We start from the raw sequence: 26581 nt of genomic DNA, 5'->3' as shown, positions 1-26581 counted from the left end.
ACCATCTTCAGCTGCTTCATCAATGATCATACGATCAGAAGTGGGGATGTTCGCTGATGATTGCGCAATGTTCAGCACCATTCGCGACTCCCCAGATACTGAAGCAATCCATGTAGAAATGCAGCAAGACCTGGACAATATCCACGCTTGGGCTGATAAGTGGCAAGTAACATTCGCACCACACAAGTGCCAGGCAATGACCATCTCCAACAAGAGAGAATCTAATCATGTTCCCTTGACGTTCAATGTCTTTACCACCGCTGAATCCTCCACTATCAACATTCTGGGAGTCACCATTCACCAGATACAGAACTGGACCAGCCACATAAACGCTGTGGCTACAAGACTAGGAATTCTGCAGCGAGTAACTCACCTCCTGACTCCCCAATGCCTGTCCACCATCTACAAGGCACAAGACAGGAGTGTGATGAAATACTGTCCACTTGCCTGGATGAATGCAGCTCCAATAACACTCAAGAAGCTTGACACCATCCAGGACAAGCAGCCCACTTGATTGGCACCCCATCCATCACTTTCAACATTTACTCCCTTCACCACCGACACACAGTTGCAGCAGTGTGTGCCATCTACAAGATGCATTGCAGCAGCTCACCAAGACTCCTTAGACAGCACCTCTAAACCCATGACTTCTACCACACCTAGAAGGACAAGGGCAGCAGAGGCATGGGAACGCCACCACCTGCAAGCTCCCCTCCAAGCCACACACCATCCTGAGTAGGAACTATATCGCCATTCTTGCACTGTCCCTGGATCAAAATGCTGGTACTCCCTTCCTAACAGCACTGTGGGTGTACCTACACCCCAAGGACTGCAGCGGTTCAAGAAGCCAACTCACTACCACTTTCTCAAGGGCAATTAGGGATGGGCAATAAATGCTGGCATAGCCAGTAATGCCCACATCCCCCGAACGAATTAAAAAAATATTGTAGGGGTTGGAATACAAAAGTAAGAATGTCTTGCTGAAATTGTCCAGGACTTTGGTGAGACCACAGCTAGAGTACGGTGTACAGTTCTGGTCTTCATATCTAAGGATGGATATACTTGCCCTAGTGGGGGTGCGACAAAGATTCACTAGATTGATTCCTGGGATGAGAGGGTTGCCCTATAATGAAATATTGAGAATGGGCCTATTCTCTCTGGAGTTTAGAAGAATGAAAAGTGATCTCATTGAAATATATAAAATTCTGAGAAGGTTTGGCAGGGTAGATGCTGAGAGGCTGTTTCCCCTGGCTGGAGATTCTAGAACTAGGAGACATAGTCTCAGGGTAGGGGGTTGGCCATTTAGGACTGATGAGGAATTGTGAATCATTGGTATTCTCTACCTCAGAGTGCTGTGGTTGCTCAGTTGTTGAGTATGTTAATGGCTGAACTTCTTATACTAGAAGAGATTCAAGGGACATGTTGATCAGGCAGTAAAGGGGATTTGAGGTCAAAGATCAGCCATGATCTTATTGCATGGCAGGGCAAGCTCGAGGAGCCATATGGCCTATTTCTGCTCCTGTTTCATATGTTCTTATGTACCCAACAAAAAACCAACCCTCACAGGCAAACTGATATCTTCAATGAATTCAAGTGAGACATTTTGCACAAAGTAAATTAGGACAGGATATTCTCAGTGAACAATAGAGCCACATATTCTCTCTGGTGTTACATGTTGATTTTCTTGTACACACCCATATCATTTCAGAAAGTTATTAATATTAGTCACGCTATCATTTTCATAACCAGCTAGCAACTTTACTCATAAGGTGTTGTTTATAGAAGAAAGCAGAAACAGTGAGTTCTTGAAGTCAGTCCAAATAACACAAAGCTTTTGAACCAAAGCACAAAAGAGTTAAACAGAAAATGCCCTCAGTTAAGTTCCGTTAATTTTGATGAATTTTTTAAAAGACGTAAGTAAATGATTCTTGGGGTAACTGCCCAGTTCCTACCTGTCACAGTCTTTCTCAGGATTACATGGGCACTTTCCTCATGGAGCTGCTTCTTGCTTAGTTTAGTTTAGTTTAGAGATACAGCACTGAAACAGGCCCTTCGGCCCAACGGGTCTGTGCCGACCATCAACCACCCATTTATACTAATCCTACACTAATCCCATATTCCTACCACATCCCCACCTGTCCCTATATTTTCCCTACCACCTACCTATACTAGGGGCAATTTCTAATGGCCAATTTACCTATCAACCTGCAAGTCTTTGGCATGTGGGAGGAAACCGGAGCACCCGGAGGAAACCCACGCAGACACAGGGAGAACTTGCAAACTCCACACAGGCAGTACCCGGAATTGAACCCGGGTCGCTGGAGCTATGAGGCTGCGGTGCTAACCACTGCGACACTGTGCCGCAGTGCTCAGCATTTATTGTGGCTAGGTCCAAAGCATGTGGTAGATTTTATTTGATTTAGTAGTCCCTGCACAAAGCTTTGCGCATAGAAAGATTTGTCAGAATATTAGACGCAGAGGTCAAAGTGCCCAATTTGTGACCCACTCAGTTATCCATGCATGCAACTTAATTAGACTTTAAATCAACCAAGACCCATACTGGACACACCTATCCCCACAGCTGAAATTCCTGATTTGTGCTTCTGTTACATGAAGTCCCAGGAGTGTTAATTCCTAAAATGTATCCTATATCATTGATTAATAGCATGGTGATGAATGTTAAATATTCCCAGCACCTTGGTTTCCTTAGCGATTATGTATCAAAATGCATACAGCTGTTAGTAATCAACTGTATTAAGCTGACTGGCTTTTGTTTATCTACTTCATCTGGATGCAAAAGCAAGCAGTTGTAGAATCCATTGTGAGGATGGCATCCTTCTTTAAAAGAACCTACTTTTAAGCTAAGAAATCCAGCACAGAGAGAAAACCTGTAAACTATGGACTAAAATCCTACACTTCTGTCAAAATGGCCAGATATAGATTTACAAAATTCTTTGTAGCAAATGTTGGTGCAATGTGACTATTATAAACAAACTTTCCAAATTGAATATGGAATTGCTCTAACTAAATGGTGTTCCTAAGTAAAACTCTTCTAAGGTTCTGACATAATATACACCATTCTGCACTAGTGTGCAAGATTATGATTTGTGCCATCATCACTAATGCTTTGTGGATAGCCCACTTGACGACTGCAACAATCTAAATGCATTTAAACTGGTATTATAGCAACGTTCTGTCCTGGGATGGAATTTTTGTACTGGTAACATTTTGAAGCTGACAGCTTGCTTAATCAGTTGATGTTGAGTTTATGTGATACAGCACCATTTAAGCTAGCAATCTTAAAACACCATTCAGGTTTGTACAAATGGGCTAAACATTTAGTTTGTCCACAGCCAATAAAACAGTAGTGGGTGGTATCACTGATAGCAGCTGCTAAGATTGCTGGACTGATATTACTATCTCTGGAAATTCAGGAAAAGAACAGATTTTGAAGCGGTTTTTCGCATTGTCAAAGGCTGTAATGCTGCCTCATTTACCAAACAGTACTGCTTAAATCAGGCTGATGGTGGTGGCAGCATTGTCGTGTAGATGAGAACTGTGCCAGAGTATAAAGTCTCAGTATATGTAATTACCGACATCTTGTTACCTTTTTGCAACCCCACTTCCTTCTATGTCTGCCCTGGAAAGATCTCTCCCCAAAATCATACATACGTACATACGAATTGGGAGCAGGAGCAGGTCATTCAGCCCCTCAAGCCTGTTCCGCCATTTGCTAAGATCATGGCTGATCTGATTGCGGCCTTAACTCTACTTTCTTGTCTATCCCCTGTTGTGTGATTGCCTTTAAGAGTGATGTCCCTTTAAGATCTTAGTATGCTGGATCAAGTATCAGTAGGAGAGCATTTAGGGGACAGTGAGCATTGTATCATAAGGTTTAGGCTGATTATAGAAAAGGACAAAGAACAATCTGGAGTAAGAATAATTAACTGGGGGAAAGCCAACTTCAATGGGGTAAGAATGGAGCTGGGGTGAATAAATTGGAGTCAAAAGTTGGCAGGAAAACCGATAGCTGAACAATGGGCTACCTTCAAAGAAGAGATATTTCGGGCAGAGTCTAGGTATGTTCCCTCAAAGGGGAAAAGTAGAGCAAACAAATCCAGAGCTCCCTGGATGACAAAAGAGGTAGAGATTAAGATAAACAAGAAAAAGTGTACTTATGACAGATGCCAGGTCTATTGAGAACCAGGCTGAATATAGACGGTCCAGAGGGGAAAATAAGAGAAGCAAAGAGAGAACATGAAAAGAGATTGGCAGCTAGTATTAAAGGAAATCTCGAAGTTTTCTATAGACATATAAATAGTAAAAAGATGGTAAAAGGAGGATTGGAGCCAATTAGGGACCAACAAGGGGATTTACACATGGAGGCAGAGGGCATAGCTGAGGTATTAAATTAATATTTTACCAAGGAAGAAGATGCAACCCAGGCAATGGTGAAAGAGGAGGTAATTCAGACACTAGAGGGGTTTAAAATTGATAAAGAGGATGTATTAGATAGGCTGTCTGTACTTAAAGTGGATAAGGCACCAGGACTGGATGAGATGCATCCAAGGATACTGAGGGAAGTGAGGGTAGAAATCACGGAGACACTGGCCATAATTTTTCAGTCTTCCTTAGACTCAGGTGTGGTGCCAGAGGACGGGAGAATTGCAAATGTTACACTCTTGTTCACAAAAGGGTGTAAAGATAAGCCCAGCAACTACAGGCCAGTTAGTTTAACTTCGGTGGTGGGAAAACCTCTAGAAAAAATTATTCAGGACAAAATTAATTGTCACTTGGACAAATGCGGGTTAATTAATGAAAACCAGCATGGAAAATCATGTTTAACTAACTTGCTGGAGTTTTTTGAGGAGGTAACAGAGAGGGTTGATGAGGGAAATGATGTTGATGTGGTGTACATGGACTTTCAAAAGGCATTTGATACAGTGCCACACAACAGGCTTGTGAGCAAACGTACAGCTCATGGAATAAAAGGGATGGTAGCAACATGGATACAAAATTGTCTGAGTGACAGTAAGCAAAGAGTAGTGGTTAATGGATGTTTATCGGGCTGGAGGAAGGTTTGTAGCGGAGTTCCCAGGGATCAGTGTTGCGGCCCTTGCTTTTCCTGATATATATTAATGACCTTGATGTTGGTGTACAGGGCACAGTTTCAAAGTTTTCAGATGATACAAAGCTTGGAAACATTGTGAACTGTGAGGAGGATAGTGTAGAACTTCAAAAGGACATAGATAAGTTAGTGGAATGGGCAGACAGGTGGCAGATGAAATGCAGAGAATGTGAAGTGATTCATTTTGGTAGGAAGAACATGGAGAGACAATATAAAATAAAGTGTACAATTCTAAAGGGGGCGGCACAGTGGCGCAGTGGTTAGCACCGCAGCCTCACAGCTCCAGCGGCCCGGGTTCAATTCTGGGTACTGCCTGTGTGGAGTTTGCAAGTTCTCCCTGTGTCTGCGTGGGTTTTCTCCGGGTGCTCCGGTTTCCTCCCACAAGCCAAAAGACTTGCAGGTTGGTAGGTAAATTGGCCATTATGAATTGCCCCTAGTATAGGTAGGTGGTAGGGAAATATAGGGACAGGTGGGGATGTGGTAGGAATATGGGATTAGTGTAGGATTAGTATAAATGGGTGGTTGATGGTCGGCACAGACTCGGTGGGCCGAAGGGCCTGTTTTAGTGCTGTATCTCTAAACTAAACTAAATATGTGCATAGGTCATTGAAGGTGGCAGGACAGGTTGAGAGAGTGGTTAATAAAGCATACAGTATCCTGGGCTTTATTAATAGGGGCAGAGAGTACAAGAGCAAGGAAGTTATGTTGAACTTGTATAAGACACTAGTTCAGCCTCAGCTGGAGCATTGCATTCAGTTCTGGGTGCTGCACTTTAGGAAAGACATGAGGGCATTGGACAGAGTACAGAAAAGGTTCACGAGAATGGTTCCAGGGATGAAGATCTTCAGTTATGAAGGTAGATTGGAGAAGTTAGGACTGTTTTCCTTGGAGACGAGAAGGTTGAGAGGTGATTTGATAGAGGTATTCAAAATCATCAGTGGTCTGCACAGAGTAGACAGAGAGAAACTGTTCCCACTCATGAAAGGATCTAGAACGAGAGGGCACAGATTTAAGAGAAGCAAAAGTGACATGAGGAAAAACTTTTTCACGTAGCGAGTGGTTAAGTTCTGGAATGCACTGCCTGAGAGTGTGGTGTAGGCATGTTCAATTGAAGCATTCGAAAGGGAATTAAACTGTTTTATGAAAAGGAAGAATGTGCAGGGTTGTGGGGAGAAGGCGGGGAATGGAACTGAGTGAATTGTTCTTTTGGAGAGCTGGTACAGACATGATGGCCCGAATGGCCCCCTTCTGCACTGTAACAATTCTGTGATTCATTGCTAATAAGATAAGTGCCAGGACATGGTCATGTGACTACATGCCAGTCTCATTCTGTAACAGTAACACCAAGAGGCAAGTTCTGTAAATAGGTAGCTCTGTACTGTATATACTTGTTAGCTATTAATTGAGATCTTCAATCAACTGAACTCCACTCATCTCATTTATGTTGCATCAGACAACATAAAAAGCTTGTCATTACATGGTGGCAGTGGTGGGCTAGCTTCTTATTATATCCGCTATATCGTTTGACTCCCTTGTCAATCAAGAATCTATCTAAACCAGCCTTAAAAATATTCAATGACCCTGCCTCCACTGCTCTATGGGGAAGAGAATGACCCTCTGAGAGAAGAAAAATTCTCCTCATCTCCATCTTAAATGGGAGATCCCTTATTTTTAAACTGTGTCCCCAGTCCTAGTCTCTCTCATAAGGGGAAACATCTCTCAGCATCCACCCTGTCAAGACCCCTCAAGATCTCGGTGGTGAGCTCAGAAAATGGCGGCCCGCCTATGCGGGGCAGCCCACGCTCCCCAATCTCGTGGAGGGGGCAGGCTGTCTGTTCCCGGCAATGGCATCAGCTGCCTGTGCACAATTGCTGGCGCCCTTTTTAAAGGGCAGCCAGCCTTGCGCGCAATTTAAATATTTAAAGTCCTACCCTCCAAAATTAAATAAATAAATTTCTAATGCCGCTTTCCCACCCCCCAACAACAATTACAATAACTACTTGCCTTTCCCCCGAAAACACTTACCTTTTAGATCTGACCTTCAGCACCCCCCAAACTGCACAAGTTTAAGATTCAACGCTTCCTACCATCCCCTACACCCATTACATATATTTGACCATGCTCCATCCCCCTCTCCTGCACTAACAAACTTACCTCCTCCCTCCTCCCCATCAGTATGGTGCTGCTTTTCTCTGGATGGGGGTCTGAAGGCGCGGGAGTGCCGGCTGCCATGCCGAAGATCATGGCGGGCCCACAAGATCGCAGGTAAGTCTGTTGAAATTTGATAATTTTATTTATATGAATATGTTAATTGTCCCATTGCCCGCCAGCGGGGGGCCACCATGGAGCATCACCGCCACCGGGAGGATCAGGACGGGTCTTTCTGGCATTTCCATGGTGGAAATCATCCGGAGCCATCTTCAGGCCCCCCCCCCCCTCACCCATCACAGAACCCGACACCTGAGGGAAAACAAACTCCAGCCCTTCATGTGTAAACTGAGTTCTGTACAGTTTGTGTTTTTACGACGGTCCCTGATTTGAAGCTGGGGATTTCCAAGTTAAACCCAGGTTTGACCAACAAATGGTCTTGCGACTGAGAGAAAACAAACAGCTTGTTTCATTTACCAAAAGCATGTGACTAGAATTTTTTAGTTTCAGTTTGTCAAGCTGTCTCTGCAGGGTGTTACGCCAGCAAAGAGAAAAACTGTGTGAGTTTGTCAAAACACTGTTTTGTGTATTAAGTGTATTAAGCCACGAAAAAGGCTGTGTGGTTTTCACAAGAAGCCAGTGGTAGAGCTGGATGTTGTTGGCTTTAAAGGAGTCTCCCAGGGCTGCTGAACTGGAAAAAGCTGGGAGCTGTTGATTCTAAAAGGACGGGCTCTTTGAATTAGAACCTGTTTCCTGGTAGCTGACCTTTGGAAAATAAAAGTTGCTACCATTGTCTTCAGTGATTGAAAAGTTATCAGCAGAGCCAAACCATGAGGATGGTAGTGGGCAAGGTTGCATTGGTTTGAGTGGCAACAAGACCAATCATTTAAAGGGAAGATTGCATCGCTCGCTATTGACAGGACATCTTTACTTCCATTTCCGCGTCCTGGAGGACCAGACTGTAAGGACTTTCTTTATTGCATCTATTAATTAACGTGTAACCTTTAAGATGTATACATTAATGGTGGTTTAACTGTTCGTTCATGTTTAATTTATGTTTTCGTTTGAGTATTAAAGTAAAATTTATAAAAGTGAAATCTTGTCTGTTTGGTTTTTGGATTCCTTATTGCTGTCATATGTGGATTCGATTCTTTTCGTTTGTTGGTGGTCCTCGGGGCGGCACAGTGGCACAGTGGTTAGCACCGCAGCCTCACAGCTCCAGCCACCCGGGTTCAATTCTGGGTACTGCCTGTGTGGAGTTTGCAAGTTCTCCCTGTGTCTGCGTGGGTTTCCTCCGGGTGCTCCGGTTTCCTCCCACAGCCAAAAGACTTGCAGGTTGATAGGTAAATTGGCCATTATAAATTGCCCCTAGTATAGGTAGGTGGTAGGGGAATATAGGGACAGGTGAGGATGTGGTAGGAATATGGGATTAGTGTAGGATTAGTATAAATGGGTGGTTAATGTTCGGCACAGACTCGGTGGGCCGAAGGGCCTGTTTCAGTGATGTATCTCTAAAAAAAAAGTCACATCTAACGAATCTAGTTGAATTTTTTGTAGATGTGATACATAAGCGAGTGTCTATGGATGTTATTTATCTAGACTTCCAGCAGGCATTCAACAAAGTTCCACACAAGACAGCAGATGGCATTGGAAGTAACCTATCGAAATGGGTATAGAATTGGTTCAGAGGCAGAAGATAGAGGGGAGAATTTTCACATGCAAAGGGAGGCAGGTTTGGATGCATGCAGGGAGCTAAGTCCCCAAAAATTGATGTCGGGTCTAGATCCCGACATCATCCTGCCAGTTTCTGGGTTGCACCCAGACAGGATTGAAGGCAAGCAGCTTTTGGGTAATGTATTTAAATATAATAGGTAATTAAGAGCTGTTTTAACCTCCAATTTTGGAATTAACAGTCAGAGCACCTGTTTCCCGACCTGTCAGCTGCTTGCCAAGGTAAGCAAAGCAAGTGCACAGCGGCGAGTCAGCCATGACCAGGTAAGAGGCTGCTGTTCCTAGCACTTCTCTGAGAGAGTGCTTTCACTGCTTGACAAACAATCGCCAACTTCTTGGAAGGCACTTTGTCTGTCTAGCACTTCACTGACCTTCAGCTGCATTTCCCTACTGCCAGCCTTCACCAGGGCAGCTTATGCAGCTCTACCTTGCACCTCTGCTGAGGGCAAGATGAAAAGCAACACCAATGCCACCACCACCACCACCACCACCACCAGCTTCCTTCTTCTCAGCCACATGCCACATCACATGGCAGAGAGGATGGTCACAAAGATCAAGCTGGAAGGAGGTGAGATCCCCAACACAGGGTCTACAGGTTGAGGATCAGCTCCCTCGCCATGAGAGAGCAGTAGTGCCTCAGGAGGCTCAGGCTTTCACGGCAGGTCCTTGCTGACATCTGCAACCCCCTGGAACAAGACCTCCTTCCCAGTGGAGTGGGTGGGCACATATTGCCAATAGCTGACAAGGCGCCTGCCACTGGAGGGCCACCACCCACCGGGGTCTCTGCCTTTCTCCAAGGTTGTGTGCTCTCTTCTCCTGCAACGAGAGAAAGCAGAGAGTTACGCGTGTTAGGATTAGCTTGTATGAATAGAAGGAAAGGACAACATTTGTGGAGGGTAACTGTGAAGCATGGGTGCGAGAGGGCAATAGGATGAGGGTGAGTGTGAGGGTTGGTTGTTCAGATGGGAATGTGAGGCGCCTGGAGAGAGAGGAATGAGCGGAGCTGCATGGTGTGTTGCTCTGAAGAGTCCTGTGCAGGAGAAGCTGGAAAAGTCAGGGTGTGGGGCTTGTCACACAAAACTGTCACGTCGCTCCCTGCATGCCCTCCTGAGCCCTAGATACTCTTGGTACACTGTCTCCAGGTTGGTGATGTTGTAATATGTCGCTTTAAAGACATGTATAGAGCGTGGGCATGATCATCACGAAGGGAAGAGATCTCACACAGCATGCAACCATGCCAATTGTGAGGTGTGGATCCCAAGGCTAGACGTGCCTAGTAAGCTCTCTGTAAAATAGTTGTAATATATCTGTAACTCTCTGCGTTCTCAAATAAAATTAACTGTAGTATAATGTGATATACTGGACTTGGGTTGTAACGGGGTTAAATATGCTAATTATACTGTATACCTCACCACAGGAAGCGATGTAACACTACGTGTGTGGAACCCTCAGGCTGAGAAGATGTAAACCTCAGCAGTAAGACGTGTTTAATAAAGCTCCCGTTTCTTTTAACCCATCTGACCCTTCAGATATTCTGTACTGGTTTAACAGTAAGCAGAATACTATATTGTGACAACAGTAAACAAGAATGATGGAAAAGTCCCTATCTTTACCAGAAAGCTTCGAAAAAGATGTGGGGCTGAATCAAGCCGAGGCAGGGCCAGGTATTGCACCGCGCAGTGAGCAGGTCAGAACGCTGTTGTATACGATGTTTGACTGTGTGGATGATATTTTCATACCGCAAACTATCGACAAGCAGAACGGCATGTACGACGAAGTAATCAAAGCACTCGATTCATATTTTAATTTGAGAAAAAATATCATCGTGGAGCGTGCTAAATTTAACAAACGCACAAAACATTAAGGGGAAAGTTTGGAATGACTTATACAAACTTGCAGAAGACCTGTGACTTAGATGAGGGGAGCGATGGCATGGTAGCTAAATTTGAAGATGGCACAAAGGTAAGTAAGAGGGCATAAGGAGGTTGCAAATCGATATAGATATGTTGAGTGAGTGGGCAAAAATCTGACAGATGGAGTATAATGTGGGAAAATGTGAAGTTGTTCACTTTGGCAGGAAGAATAAAAAAGCAGATCATTACTTAAATGGAGAATGACTACAGAATTCCAGGGTGCAGAGGGATCTAGGTGTTCTAGTGCATGCGTCACAAAAAGTTAGTATGCATTTCCCGTACCTCTGCCCTCAACCCTTCCCCTCCCTCCCAGAACCGTGACAGGGTTCCCCTTGTCCTCACTTTCCACCCCATCAGCCTCCATATCCAAAGGATCATCCTCCGCCATTTCCGCCACCTCCAGCGTGATGCCACTACCAAACGCATCTTCCCCTCCCTTCCCCTGTCAGCATTCCGAAGGGATAATTCCCTCCGCGACACCCTGGTCCACTCCTCCATTACCCCCACCACCTCGTCCCCGTCCCATGGCACCTTCCCCTGCAATCACAGGAGGTGTAATACCTGCCCATTTACCTCCTCTCTCCTCACTATCCCAGGTCCCAAACACTCCTTTCAGGTGAAGCAGCGATTTACTTATACTTCTTTCAATGTAGTATACTGTATTCGCTGCTCACAATGTGGTCTCCTCTACATTGGGGAGACCAAGCGCAGACTGGGTGACCGCTTTGCGGAACACCTCCGCTCAGTCCGCAAGCAGAACCCTGAGCTTCCAGTTGCTTGCCATTTCAACACTCCCCTCTGCTCTCATGCTCACATCTCTGTCCTGGAATTGCTGCAGTGTTCCAGTGAACATCAACGCAAGCTCGAGGAACAGCATCTCATCTACCGATTAGGCACACTACAGCCTGCCGGACTGAACATTGAGTTCAATAATTTCAGAGCATGACAGCCCCCCATTTTACTTTCATTTTAAATTGTTTTTTCTTTTTTCTTTTGTTCTTTTTTACATTTTTTACAACCTTTTTTTGCATTTATTTCATTTCATCTTAGTTTGTTCAGTTTGCTTACCCACTGTTTTTTTTCATGTTTGCACTTGCTGCTGCTCAATATTCAGTCTGTTAACACCTTTTCTGTACTAATGCTTTGTCTTTCAACACACCATTAACATATTGTTTGCCTTTGCTCCATGACCTTTTGGTCAGCTATGTGGCCTTGTCCAATCTACACCTCCTTTGTTATCTCTTGCCCCACCCCACCTCACTTGCTTATAACCTGTGACATTTTTAATATTTGTCAGTTCTGAAGAAGGGTCACTGACCTGAAACGTTAACTCTGCTTCTCTTTCCACAGATGCTGCCAGACCTGCTGAGTGGTTCCAGCATTTTTTGTTTTTATTTCAGATTTCCAGCATCCGCAGTATTTTGCTTTTAAGTTAGTATGCAGGTACAGCAAGTAATAAAGAAGCCTAATGGAACGCTATCTTCTATTACGAGAGGAATTGAAAATAAAAGTAAGGATGTTTTGCTTCAGTTATACAGGGCACTGGTGAGACCACATCTTGAATACTGTGTGCAGTTTTATCTCCTTATTTAAGGAAGGATGTAAATGCATTGGAGGTGGTTCAGAGGACGTTTACTAGATTGATACCTGGAATGAGCGGGTTGTCTTATGAGGAAAGGTTGCACAGATTGGGTTTGTTTTCACTGGAGTTTAGAAGTGTGAGCGGAGACTTGATTGAAGTATATAAGATCCTAAACAGTCTTGACAAGGTGATGTGGAAAGGATGTTTCCTCTTGTGGGTGAGTCCAGAACTAGGGGGCACTGTTTTAAAATTAGGGGTCGCCCTTTCAGCACAGAGATGAGGAGAAATTTTCTCTCTCAGAGGGTTGTGCGACTTTGGAACATTCTGCCTCAGAAGATGGTGGAGGCGGGGTCATTGAATATTTTTAAGGCAGAGGTAGATAGATTCTTGTCAGGCAAGGTAATTAAAGGTTATTGGGGTAGATGGGAGTGTGGAATTCGAGACAAACAGATCAGCCATGATCTTAGTGAATGGCAGAACAGGCTCGAGGGGCCGAATGGCCTACTTCTGCTCCTAATTCGTATATGAGTATGGTGGCTTGAAGGACGAGTTGATCAGGGATAGAATTGTTGTTGGAGTGTTTGATGATGCCTTGACAGACCACGTGTCGTCAAGAGATGATCTAACCCTAGCAAAAGCAATCCAACTGAGCAGACAAGCGGAAGTCAGAAAACAGAATCGGTCTGTGATCCGAGGTGACAGGGAGAGTTCGTCTCAAGGACAACCAATTCAGAAGAATTTGTTAGGCATAAGAAAGGGAAAGATGGCAGTAAAAAGCAAGGGAGACAAGAGGAGCGTCTAGCGGCAACCCAGGTTAACTGCAGTAGGTGTGACCGAGAAAGACACAGGTAGAAAAACTGTCCTGCCAAAGAGGCCGAATGCCATTCATGCAAGAAAGGGTCCACTTCCGGGCAGCGTGCCATAGCAAAAAGCTGGTACAGAACATACAGAAAGGGAACCCTTTGAAAAGTGGAAAAATCCACGAAGTGGAAGATATTCTAGATGTTATGATACCTTTTCTGGGAGAGATTCAGGAACCAAGTGAAAGTTTTCGGAGTGCAGAAATTCTTGTAGAGGGAAACAAGGTACACTTTAAATTGGATCGTGAAGCAGCAGTTTTGGTTCTTTCCGATGCCGAACCGTGGTTAGAGAAGAACATTCTTCAACCATCAGGCAAGAAATTATACGATCCAGGAGGAGTAGAGCTTAAAGTCATAGGGGAACTAAAAGTAATCCTCAAATACTGGGAAAAAGAAATCACAGAAACATTATATGTGATTTAAAATAAGTATTGTTCACTACTGAGCAGGAAAGCTTGCACCGACTTGCATTTAATCTGCAGAGTGGAGAAACTGGAAAGCAGAGAAGATCAGCCCAGAAATTTTAGAGCTGAATTCCCAAAAGCTGTTCACAGGACTAGGGAAGCTGAAGACAGCATACCATATAACCCTATGGCTAGAAGCAAAGCCAGTGTGCTTGCTTATACTTAGGAAAGTTCCTCACCCACTCTTGCCAAAGGTAAGGAAAGAAATTGACTCTGTGGTGAAGCAAGGAGTTATTTCACCTGTGACAGAGCCTACAAGCTGGTGTTCAGGTGTGGTCCCAATACAAAAACCAGATGGATCGATTAGAATTTGTGGTGATCTCACACAGCTGAACAAAGCAGTGGAACACAAAATCCATCCAATGTCATCTGTAGATGAGAGCTTGGCTAAACTTGGGAAGAGCTCAATCTTCACGAAGCTGGATGCAAATAATGTTTTTGGCAACTACCCCTAGATGAGGAGTTTAAGTTTCTCCCAACCTTCAACAGACTACCGAAGAAGGGTCACTGACCCGAAACGTTAACTCTGCTTCTCTTTCCACAGATGCTGCCAGACCTGCTGAGTGATTCCAGCATTTCTTGTTTTTGTTTCAACAGACTACCCTTTGGTATCATGTCAGCACCTGAAATTTTCCAAAGGACAATATCAAGCATTCTAAAAAGACTAGATGGAGTCAGATGTCATATGGATGATGTCCTGATCCATAGATCCACTCAGACAGAACATGACACTAGAGTGAGAGCAGTAATGCAATGCTCAGAGAAAGCAGGACTTACACTCAATAACAAATGTGAGTTGTCACAATCAATTGTCAAATTCCTTGGACATATTACTGATGGATCTGGTGTAAGTTGATCCACAGAAAACAAGCTTAATCAAGGAATTTCCAGCACCTAGAATGTGACCGAGCTACAGAGATTTACAGGACTGGTGAATCAAGTGGGCAAGTTTTTGCCCAACGTGGCTGTAGTCAATTATCCACTACATCAATTGTTAAGACAAGACAATACATGGGGGTTTGGAGGAAGCTCAACAGAGGTCGTTTGAGAGAATCAAAGAAATGCTGATGTCACGGATTTGATAGCTCACTATGACCCTGAGCTACCCACTATCATCGCTGCAGATGCATCTTCTACAGGACATGGAGCCGTACTGTTTCAGATACAGACAGATGGAAAGCGCAGACCAGTTTACTATGCATCCCATTCACTGACAGAGACTGAACAGAGATATGCAGTAATGAGAAAGAAACATTTGTGGCTACGTGGGATAGTGAAAGGTTTGCAGATTATGTTATGTCTTAACTTCAAGATAGAGACAGACCACAAACCATTGGTAACTCTCCTAAATGCAAAGGAGTTAGCAAAGATTCCTCCACGAGTACAGATTCAGACTGAAGATAGTGATAATGCAAAGACGGAGAACGTTCCAGGAAAGCAGCAGATCACAGCAGATGCATTGTCTTGTATCCCAGTTACAAGACCTAAACAAGATGATATATCCCTTATTGAAGAGGTAGAAACCTAGAAACCAACAACAACCACAACTCTACCAGAAACAACTCAGAAACTGAATGAAATCAAAGGTGCGCAGAAATCTGATGAAGAATGTGCTCAAGTCAGCGAGTACTGCATCAAAGGATGGCCAGCATACATACCACACAATCCCATTCTCAGACAGTACTATGAACAGAGAGGACATCTCAGTGTAGTTGTTGATTTACTCATTTATGATGAGAGATTGATCATTCCAAGAGTTCTGAGACTATACATACTACAAAGATTGCACCAAGGACATTTGGGCATCACAAAATGTCAAGCCAGAGGAAGAAATTCTGTTTGATGGCCAGGTCTTTCACAATCACTGCAAGAAATGATATCAAGATGTATCACTTGTTCTATTCATCGTCAGGAGACAAAAGAGCCACTGATATCATCTTCCTTTCCATCATCTTGGGAACATCTTGGGATGGATCTTTTTGAATACTGAGGTAAAACGTTCTTGATTGTAATGGATTATTACTCAAGGTGGATAGAAGTCAAGCAACTGCAGGGTCAAACTTTTGAAGCAGTGATTACATCAATGAAGGAGATATTCACAACACATGGAATCTCAGACCTTGTAATTTCGGGCAATGGACTGCAGTTTGCCTATGAATACTTCAAAGAGTTCACGGTATCACATGGATTCATTCATACCACTGGCTCACCCTCAAGCCAATGGTAAAGCTGATAGAGGAGTGCGTACGGTAAAAGCATTGCTGATGAAGAACGAGGATGTTCAAATTGCATTTCTGAGCTATGGTTCAACCCCACTATAAAATGAGTTAACGCCATGTGAACTCCTAATGGAAGAAGACTGAAAACCCAACTACCTACTCTCAAACACACATTCATGCCACAAGTAAGAGAGGATGACTTGGAAAAAGTGAGGGAGGGAGAGGATAGAGATCATTCCAATCAGAGGTGGAATCACGACAGATGTCACTAAGTGCAAAATCTACCAGACATCCAACCAGAACAGCCAGTTTGGATCAGAGACCAAAATGGGTATGGAGAAGTTGTAGAGCAGACGCCACATCCAAGTTCCTACATTGTCCAGACAGAGCATGGTATGGTGAGATGAAATAGGCATGCATTGGTGGCAGCCTCCTATCCAAGGAAAACAGTTATCTCCAAAATCTAATAGACCAGAGATGCTGTATTCATCCACCAATCCAGAGGACAACTCAAACGGTGAACCTGAGTCATTTACTAATTCCACTCTTGTACAGCAGAGTCAGAGAGACCACTCAGAGGACTCAAAACCTCAGTTCCCTTCAAAGGAAAAGAGGACTCATTATGGGAGACTTGTGAAAGCGCCACAGTGATCATGTAAAAAACGGAAGACAAAGATTTGGGGGGAGATGCAGTATAATGTGGTATACTGGACACTGGGTTGTTACTAGGTTAAATATGCTAATCATGCTGTATACTTCATCACATGAAGTGATGGAACACCACATGTGTGGAACCCTCGTGCACAGGCTTGGAGAATGTAAACCATAGTCGTAAGATATATTTAATAAAGCTCCTGTTTTTTTTTAACACATTTGATTCTTCAGATATCCTGTACTAGTTTAACAGTAAGCAGTATATTACACTATCTTGTTCATACCAATTGGTTCGGTATGATTGGTATATTCGTGTACAGCAAACAAAGGAACACGACATGTGGGACCACACTTCTGCTGCTAACTTCCTTGGGCATCTAACCCTATTTGGTTGGAGAGGTTGTCTTCTTTCTCCCGTCCTTGGGAGAGCCCACCTCACTGTAGCCCCTCAGATCCTGCAGCAGGACCTCCAGGTAAGAGTGAGAGATCCGAGGTTGAGGGAGGTGGGGTGGACAGCCTTCCCAGGTCTCCACTCCATTCCTGTGGGGTTGCTGCAACTTCAAAAATTGAGGTTCTGGTGAGCCCTTGTAATCCATGCCGTGGTCCCTTTAATTAGAAATCCTTTGTTTGACATATCCAGCGCGTCATCTCATGCACCCTCTCTGATTGGCTGGGGAACCCTGAGGGGGTTGCAATGCTATGACTCAATTAAAGAGTCTTAGAATAGCCAACTCCAGCTGTCAACAGGTTCCCGGCCCACAAATGGTCCCGTCATTTCGGCAGGGACTAAGTTCAGAAAATTCCTCCCTGAGAGTAGGGATAATAAGTATGTACTCAAATTGGCAGGATGTGACTAATGGTGTTCCCAGTGTTCTGTACTGGGGCCTCAACTTTTCACTACATTTACAAATGACTTAGACGAAGGAACAGAGACTCTTATCAGACTACCATACAATAAGGCAATTTGAATAACATTAATGGTTATACCACAGCTCTGATTCCGCAGGTGGTATTTAAACTGCCATATATAAGCGACAGAGTTGCAGATTAAACTGTCTGCAAGAGAATTAGGCAGGCAAGAGAAGCAATGTGCAAAGCTTTGACACTGGTATGCTATACCAATGTTTCGGTTTAATATATAAACCAATGTTATGTAAAAACGCTCAACATGCTAGCATCAAATTCTTCTCTCTGCTATTTTAATGAAGGCAGTTTATTCTAAATGCCACTTTTAAAAAACAGAGTGATTTCATCCGGGTAATTATGCATCAGTATAACATCACCAAAAGTAATTTCTAGCCTGTAATGTTTAAGTGTAAATGCAGCAATTGTTGAGTTTCTGACGTAAACATGGAGGTCATTCAATGGAAAGAAAGAGAGCAGGTGAGGAAATAAATTCTGTCAATAAATAAAAAGGACAATTCAATTCAAAAGCTCGAAAATAAAATAATGAAGAAGCAGTTAAAGCAGAGGAGATAGAAGAAAAATTCAAGATTGAGGATGATGCTGTTCAAATAGGGGAAGGAAACAGATGAAGATAAATGAAAAATGAAACTAGAAATACAGATGCTTTGATCTGACAAGTACAAAGACTGGGGACATCTGTGGTGCTGATCCAGTTAGAACCATTTTGAAGGCTGACTGTCCAACCACATCTCTCCAATGTTGGATAGTAGGACGGGGTATTCATTACATGGCTCTTGGACAAATGGGGCCCTAACTAGCCTCTGTTGTGCTACTCAGCAAGGCTTGGTCCCACCTGCTGTGTTGATGCTGCCAGTCCCACTGCCAAAACGAATGGAGGGATAAAGTGCTGTCATTGCACTTTAGAGTTATCAGCAGCAGCAGCAACGGCACCCTCAAAGGCAGCAGATGGGGTTGGATCCTGCTGGGGATCCGCAAGGGAACTCAGGGGCACCTTCCTAATATGAAGGAGAATTATTTCATTGGTGGCCACTAGAGATCTTGAAAAAACTAGTTTAACTTAGCTCATGGGCAAAGAGAGGAAACTGAATTAAAATTTGTTCATCAAATCTAAGCATTTTAGAAAAAACACTACACACAATTGTGGCCACATGTCAGGAGTCTGAAACTATTTCTGTAGCCCTAGAAACTATTATGATCTGGATGAGGATCAACTATTTTTGGTTCCCTTTATTCTCACTATTCTTTTATTCAAACAGTTGTTTTCTTCTCCTGGGCTATTTTCTTTCAGTAAATAAATGTCTTTGGTTGCTACTCATCATCTTATTATTGTATTTTGTCTTTTAAAACATCTTCATCTTTTTACTATGTCTTCCCTTCCCCAGTCTTTGTACTTTTCAGATCAAAGCATCCATGTTTCTCGTTTCATTTTTCCTTTATCTTCATCTGTTTCCTTCCCCTATTAGAACAGCATCATCCTCTATCTTGATTCTTTCTTGTATCTCCTCTGCGTTAACTGTTTCTGCATTAGTTTATTTTTGAGCTTTTGAATTGAATTGTCCTTCTTATTTATTGACAGAATGTATTTCCTTACCTGCTTCCTTTCTTTCCCTTGAATGCTTATCTAAGTGAGCTATGATAAATTAAACTAGCTTTGGCAAAGTAGATAATTCACGAGGAGGGTTTGCTATTCTATCTGGAAGAAAGACAGCAAATGACTTAAAATGGCTCTATTTTAAAAAGAACTCAAGGACATTCCATTGCACCAATATCTTGATTTTTGCCGGCAGCCTTTGGACAAGTCACTGTTGAGGACTATGGCCCTTGACCAATAGTTAGCGAGTACCCCTGGTGTTGACCACCCTTATTTTGAATCCATTGGTCTGTATGGTTTTCAGCTGGAAACAGGAACAAGGAACATTTTCTCTGTCCATAAACAGGATTAGAATATTATTGGGCAGATTTTTCTATCCTGTGTTTGGGCAAATTGCAGGAGGGAAATCGGGTGGGAAGGCTGTATATCTGTAAGGGAGCACATTCAATTATCAGTCCATTTACATTAATGTACATAAAATCAGGTGGGCTTCCTTATGAGCATGTGATGCTCCCTGTCCAATTATCCTCCATGTGCTGTGGCCAGATCATGAAATAGGCCTGGGTGCAGCAATAGGATTATTCACCGCGCCATGTGAATGTGCATAAAATTCAACGTATTGACCGTGACAAGAAAGCCAAGCTTACTTGAGGATTCTAATTATTTTTCATCTGTTTTTCCGGTCACTTTTACCAATTGTTTATTTTGGTGTAGTTTAGATTTGAATACCAAGCTGAGGAGCTGAGTGCTTGAAACTGAAGAGTAAACGTAAACAGCAGAGATGGATGTACAACATGGCTGTCAGTGTTTCTTGACAGATTTCTACTTCAGATGGGAAATAGATTATCTTGTAGTGAGATTCAAACAGAGAAAGCCAGGTGGCCTTGTTTTCTCTTTCCCCACCCCATGATGAAATGTTATTTAAGTGATAATCTATCTGGTGACTTGACTGAGACCTAACAGAACATATCCCACTGAGGCATGGGAAGAGTAACAAGTAGTCCAAAGACTCATGGTCTTAAGTTTACTTAAGTCCATGAATGTGAAAAGGACCCCTGGGACTACCAGTAATAAAACCCACTCAGCCGAAGCAAGCAGATGTTAAAGGCAAGTAGCCCTGGGACTTGTTCTGATAAAACTTACCCAACCAAAGTATAAGTGACAGGGTGACTCATTCTTGTCACTTTCTCAATGGGAATGCACATTCAACTGTTTCAAATATTGGGTTAATACATAAATACATTATGTTCTAAAAACTATAGAAAACATATTTTGGAAGCAGATTTACTTTTTGCATACAGATTTAGAAGGAGATCTAGGAATGGAAATCTATTTTTTTTTAAATCAACATATTTGAAGTATCAATTTTTAATGTACTTCAAAATATTTTTTCAATTTGCTCTCTCTTCATAGAAATGAATTACAGTTACACTCATCGCTTGAAAACATTTCTGCCTACATCATTCGGATTTAACTGTCCAAAGATTGTGTGCAGAGTTATTGAAAGGGAATACCCTTAGTGAATACGCTTACACACTTAGTGAATAGATTACCATTTTACAAAGCTATGAGGGTTGCAATAATCAAGCCTTGTTTAGCCCATTCCTGAAATCTGTGGTTTAGTTACCAGCCTTTTAATATCACAATCTTTTTCGTCATCCTCCAACCTTCAAATATCAAGAAATTAAAAGGTCCAAATTATTCAAAGAGTAAAAAAAATCCAATGACGTGTGTCCAATGACATGTAAAGACTGAGAGACTACCATTTTATATAGTAACTTCTGGGAGATTGTTGAAGTGAAGTGAAATGATTTTGGATAGCTGGTTGAGAGGAAGAATTCCACAATTTCTAACAGTAAGAATTTAGACTTCACTGGCAGGAAATAGGAAATGACTCATTTGCCAGCCAGAGACTATCAGTCATAAATGTACTCATTTCAATTCATTTTATTTTGTTCATATATTTAAACAGTAAGCCTTCTAAAACTGATGGACATACATGGATGAAGTTATATTAAATATGGCTGACGTGTCAGCTTTTGAATGTGTGAGGTATAATGGAAGAACATGCATTTCCATAGCACCTTTCACACCTTCAGGGCGTTTACTTCACAGCCAATGCAATAGTTTAATTTTGAAGTGTAGTCACTAACGTACCCTCTAATTTATTTTTTGGAGTGCGCGGGTGCTTTATTTAAGTGCACAGCCCCTTAAAATTTTTTTGTGGCGGCACCCATGCGCAATATAAAGGGGCCGACTTATGTGAGGCCTGCGTGGGAACTTTCAAGTTGCTGCATGTGTAACTTACAGGGAACACTGGTAGTCACTGTAATATGGGTAAACGCAATAGCCAACTTTTGGATAGCAAAGTCCCTCAAACAGCAATGTGATAAATGGCCACATAATCTGTTTTAGTGGTACCTGATTTTAATCACTCCACCATTGGGGTTGTGCCTTCGGTTGCCTAGGCTCCAAGCTCTGGAATACCCTCTCTACAGATCTCCACCTGTCCACCTCGCTTTCCTCCTTTATGACACTCTTTAAAACCAACCTCTTTGACCAAGCTTTTGGACATCTGACCTCATACCTCCTTTTGTGGCTCAGTGTCATACTTGGGTTTACAATGCCCCTGTGAAGCACCTTGGGACGTTTTATTACATTAAAGGTGCTATATAAATATATGTTGTTGGTTGAGGGATAAATGTTGGCCGGATATTGGGAGAAATCTCCTGCCCTTTGGAGTTTTACTTAAGATATTTTACTCATGCTTAGCAACAATGACGATAAGCAAGTGATCCCTCCCCACAAACCCAAAATGTGCCTTTACACACTCAATATCTGGATTATTTTAGTAGGGTCAGACATTGAGCACAAACCTTTGTCACTGTATTCATTTTATTGGATATATTACATAAAACTTGATCTTTTTGACTTTGGAAAGCTGTAGAATAAAAGCTCTCTCGGGCTGTGTCTTAGGCTATAAACTACAGAATGAGCAATAAATGGGTAAGAAAACAAAAGCAAAGACGGACTGTAAATTTACAGAAATATAGAGAACATAACCAAGCCTCCTCAAAATATAGAAAATATTAACCAATTATGTCTCACAGAAAAATTGGACTCGAATCTACAGCCCCAATTTTAACTCTGTGTGAGTAATGAGCGAGGGGCAGTGCGGCAATCATCAGGCTCGCCCTAAATCACGTGGATAAGGCCCAAGCCATTTTAACACTATGGCTTCATTTAAATACGCCAGTCCTGATTTTCACCTGAACCTGGCGCCAAAGGTGTGAAGCTGGTGGGCAGGTGCAATGCAAGCATTGGCAGGAGGTGCTCCAGAGATCCCAGGAGCATTGTTCAGAACTAAGGTAAGTGGATTGGGGAGGAGGGTTCGGAGGCAATTGTCGTCCGGGAAGAGAGGGGAAACCCAGGAAGAGCTGAAGTGCTCCTTCTCAACCCACAATGTAATAAATAAAAGCACACTCTCAGGGACATAGAAAATAGGAGCAGGAGCAGGCCATTCGGCCCTTCAAGCCATCACCACCATTCAATACGATCATAGCTGATCGTCCAAACTCAGTACCCTGTTCCCGCTTTCTCCCCGTATCCCTTGATTCCTTTAGCCCTAAGAACCATGTCGAACTCTTTCTTGAATATATTTAATGATTCAAAGTGATTCCTGACACTGCAGCCGGCCACTGACGTCATCAGGCTGCACCAAGGTGTGCACTTGCGCAGACGGGCTCCTGCTCTCTGCACGTGCGCTGCGTGCTGACTTGCCAGGACTGGTTAGCGCATGCGCCGATGACATCATCGCGTGACGTGTGCATCTTCGGGCAATGCGCCTGGTCAGCCTCCGCGCATGCGCTTTACGCGTACAGCAATGCAACGCTAACATATTCACCCATGCGTCAAGCTCCGCTCGCCCCCTCGCTGCTCCGCTCTTTTGGCCGCTCCACTCCCCCCTCGCTGCTCTCTCTGGCCGCTCCGCTCTTTCGGTCGGGGCATAGAGTATAAAATAGGCAAGTCATGCTGCAGCTGTACAGAACTTTAGTTAGGCCACACTTAGAATATCGCGTGCAATTCTGGTCGCCACACTACCAGAAGGACGTGGAGGCTTTGGAGAGGGTACAGAAGAGGTTCACCAGGATGTTGCCTGGTCTGGAGGGCATTAGCTATGAGGAGAGGTTGGATAAACTCGGATTGTTTTCACTGGAACGATGGAGGTGGAGGGGCGACATGATAGAGGTTTACAAAGTTATAAGCGGCATGGACAGAGTGGATAGTCAGAAGCTTTTTCCCAGGGTGGAAGAGTCAGTTACTAGGGGACATAGGTTTAAGGTGAGAGGGGCAAAGTTTAGAGGGGATGTGCGAGGCAAGTTCTTTACACAGAGGGTGGTGAGTGCCTGGAACTTGTTGCCAGGGGAGGTGGTGGAAGCAGGTACCATAGAGACGTTTAAGAGGCATCTTGACAAATACATGAATAGGATGGGAATAGAAGGATACGGACCCCGGAAGCGCAGAAGGTTTTAGTTTAGGCAGGCATCAAGATCGGCGCAGGCTTGGAGGGCCGAATGGCCTGTTCCTGTGCTGTACTGTTCTTTGTTCTTTCAGCCGCTCCGCTCCCCCCCTCGTTGCTCTCTCCGGCCGCTCCACTCCCCCACCGGCCCACTCGCTCGCCCCCTCCTCGGCCCGCTCCGCTTCCCCCCAGCCTGCTCCGCTCCACTCCTCCCCGTCCCCGGCCCACTCACTCGCTCGCTTTCTCCCTCCCACCATTGTGTGCTGCCATGTGTTTAGGTCAGGTTGCCTTCGTGTGATTATTTGAGCAGCACCATCTTTAGTCCTGGCAGCTGCCTGACGTCACAGACTGTGACGTTTTAGTGGCACAGGCTGCATTTGTGCATGTGCCACTGCAGCACCACCTAGTGGTAGCGTTGTCAGCAAACGCAGCCTTAATGATTTCTGTGGTAGAGAATTCCACAGGTTCACCACTCGCTGGGTGAAGGAATCCCTCCTCATCTCAGTCCTAAATGGCTTACCCCTTATCCTTAGATTGTGACCCCTGGTCCTGGACTCTCCTGCCATCAGGAACATCCTTCCTGCATCTAGTCTGTCCAGCCCTGTTAGAATTTTGTAGGTTTCTATGAGATCCCCTCTCATTCTTCTTAACTCTAGCGAATACACGCCTCATTGACCCAATCTCTTCTCATACATCAGTCCTGTCATCCCAGGAATCAGTCTGGTGAATCTTCGCTGCACTCCCTCCATAGCAAGAACATCCTTCCTCAGATAAGGAGACCAAAACTGCACACAATACTCCAGATGTGGTCTCACCAAGGCCTTGTATAATTGCAGCAAGACATCCTTGCTCCTGTACTCGAATCCCCTCGCTATGAAGGCCAACATGCCATTTGCCTTCTTAACTGCCTGTTGCACCTGCATGTTTCCTTTCAGCAACTGGTGCACAAGGACATCCAGGTCTCACTGCACCTCCCCCTTTCCCAATCTATTGCCGTTCAGATAATAATCTGCCTTTTTGTTTTTGCCACCAAAGTGGATAACCTCACATTTATCCACATTATACTGCATTTGCCATGTATTTGCCCACTCAATAACCTGTCCAAATCACACTGGAGCTTCTCTGCATCCTCCTCACAGCTCACACTCCCAACCAGCTTTGTGTCATCTGCAAACTTGGATATATTACATTTAATTCCCTCATCTATATCATTAATATATATTGTGAATAGCTGGGGTCCTAGCACTTATCCCTGCGGTACCCCACTAGTCACAGCTTGCCACTCGGAAAAAGACCCATTTATTCCTACTCTTTGTTTCCTGTTTGCCAACCAGTTCTCTATCCATGTCAGTACCTTACCCCCAATCCCATGTGCTTTAATTTTGCATGCTAATCTCTTATGTGGGACCTAATCAAAAGCGTTCTAAAAGTCCAAATATACCACATCCACTGCTTCTCCCTTATCTATTCTACTAGTTACATCCTCAAGAAATTCCAGTAGATTTGTCAAGCGTGATTTCCCTTTTGTAAATCCATGTTGACTTTGTCCGATCATGTCATTGTTTTCCAAGTGCTCTGCTATTACATCTTTGATAATGGACTCTAACATATTCCCCACTACTGATGTCAGGCTAACCGGTCTATAATTCCCTGTTTTCTCTCTGCCTCGGAACATCGGAAGATAGGAACAGGAGTCGGCCATTCAGCCCCTCGAGCCTGTCCTGCCATTCAATGAGATCATGGCTGATCCGCGGTCTAACTCCATATACCTGCCTTTGGCCCATATCCCTTCATATCTTTGCTTAACAAAAATCTATCTATCTCAGATTTAAAATTCACAACTGTTCTAGCTTCAACTGCTGTTTGTGGGAGAGAGTTCCAAATCTCTACCACTCTTTGCGTGAAGAAGTGCTTCCTAACGTCTCTCCTGAATGGTCTGCTCCTAATTTTTAGACTATGCCCCCTTGTTTTTGAATCTCCAACCAGTGGAAATAGTTTATCTTTATCTAGCCTGTCTTTTCCTGTTAATATCTTGAAGACTTCAATCAGATCACCCCTTAACCTTCTAAATTTGAGCGAAAACAGGCCTAATTTGTGTAATCTCTCCTTGTAACTTAACCCCTGTAGTCCAGGTATCATTCTTGTAAACCTACGTTGCACTCCCTCCAAGGCCAATATATCCTTCCAGAGGTGTGGTGCCCAGAACTGCTCACAGTACTCCAAGTGGGGTCTAACCAGGGTTTTGTACAGCTGCAGCATAACCTCTGTGTCTTTATACTCCAATCCTCTAGATATAAAGGCTAACATTCCATTAGCATTTTTGATTATTTTCTGCACTTGCTCGTGGCATTTTAAAGATCTATGCACCTGAACCCCCAAGTCTCTTTGGACATCCACTGTACTTAACCTCTTCCCATTTAGAAAGTACCCTGCTCTATCCTTTTTTGGTCCAAAATGGAGAACCTCACACTTAGTTTTTTTTTAGTTTTAGAGATACAGCACTGAAACAGGCCCTTCGGCCCACCGAGTCTGTGCCGACCATCAACCACCCATATATACTAATCCTACACTAATCCCATATTCCTACCACATCCCCACCTGTCTCTACATTTCCCTACCACCTACCTATACTAGGGGCAATTTATAATGGCCAATTTACCTACCAACCTGCAAGTCTTTTGCCTTGTGGGAGGAAACCGGAGCACCCGGAGAAAACCCACGCAGACACAGGGAGAACTTGCAAACTCCACACAGGCAGTACCCAGAGTTGAACCCAGGTCGCTGGAGCTGTGAGGCTGCGGTGCTAACCACTGCGCCACTGTGCCGCTCACTTGCCCGCATTGAA

This window comes from Heterodontus francisci, chromosome 19, assembly GCF_036365525.1.
Source record: "Heterodontus francisci isolate sHetFra1 chromosome 19, sHetFra1.hap1, whole genome shotgun sequence".
Classification (NCBI taxonomy): Eukaryota; Metazoa; Chordata; class Chondrichthyes; order Heterodontiformes; family Heterodontidae; genus Heterodontus; species Heterodontus francisci.
Note: the sequence above shows the minus strand (reverse complement) of the source record.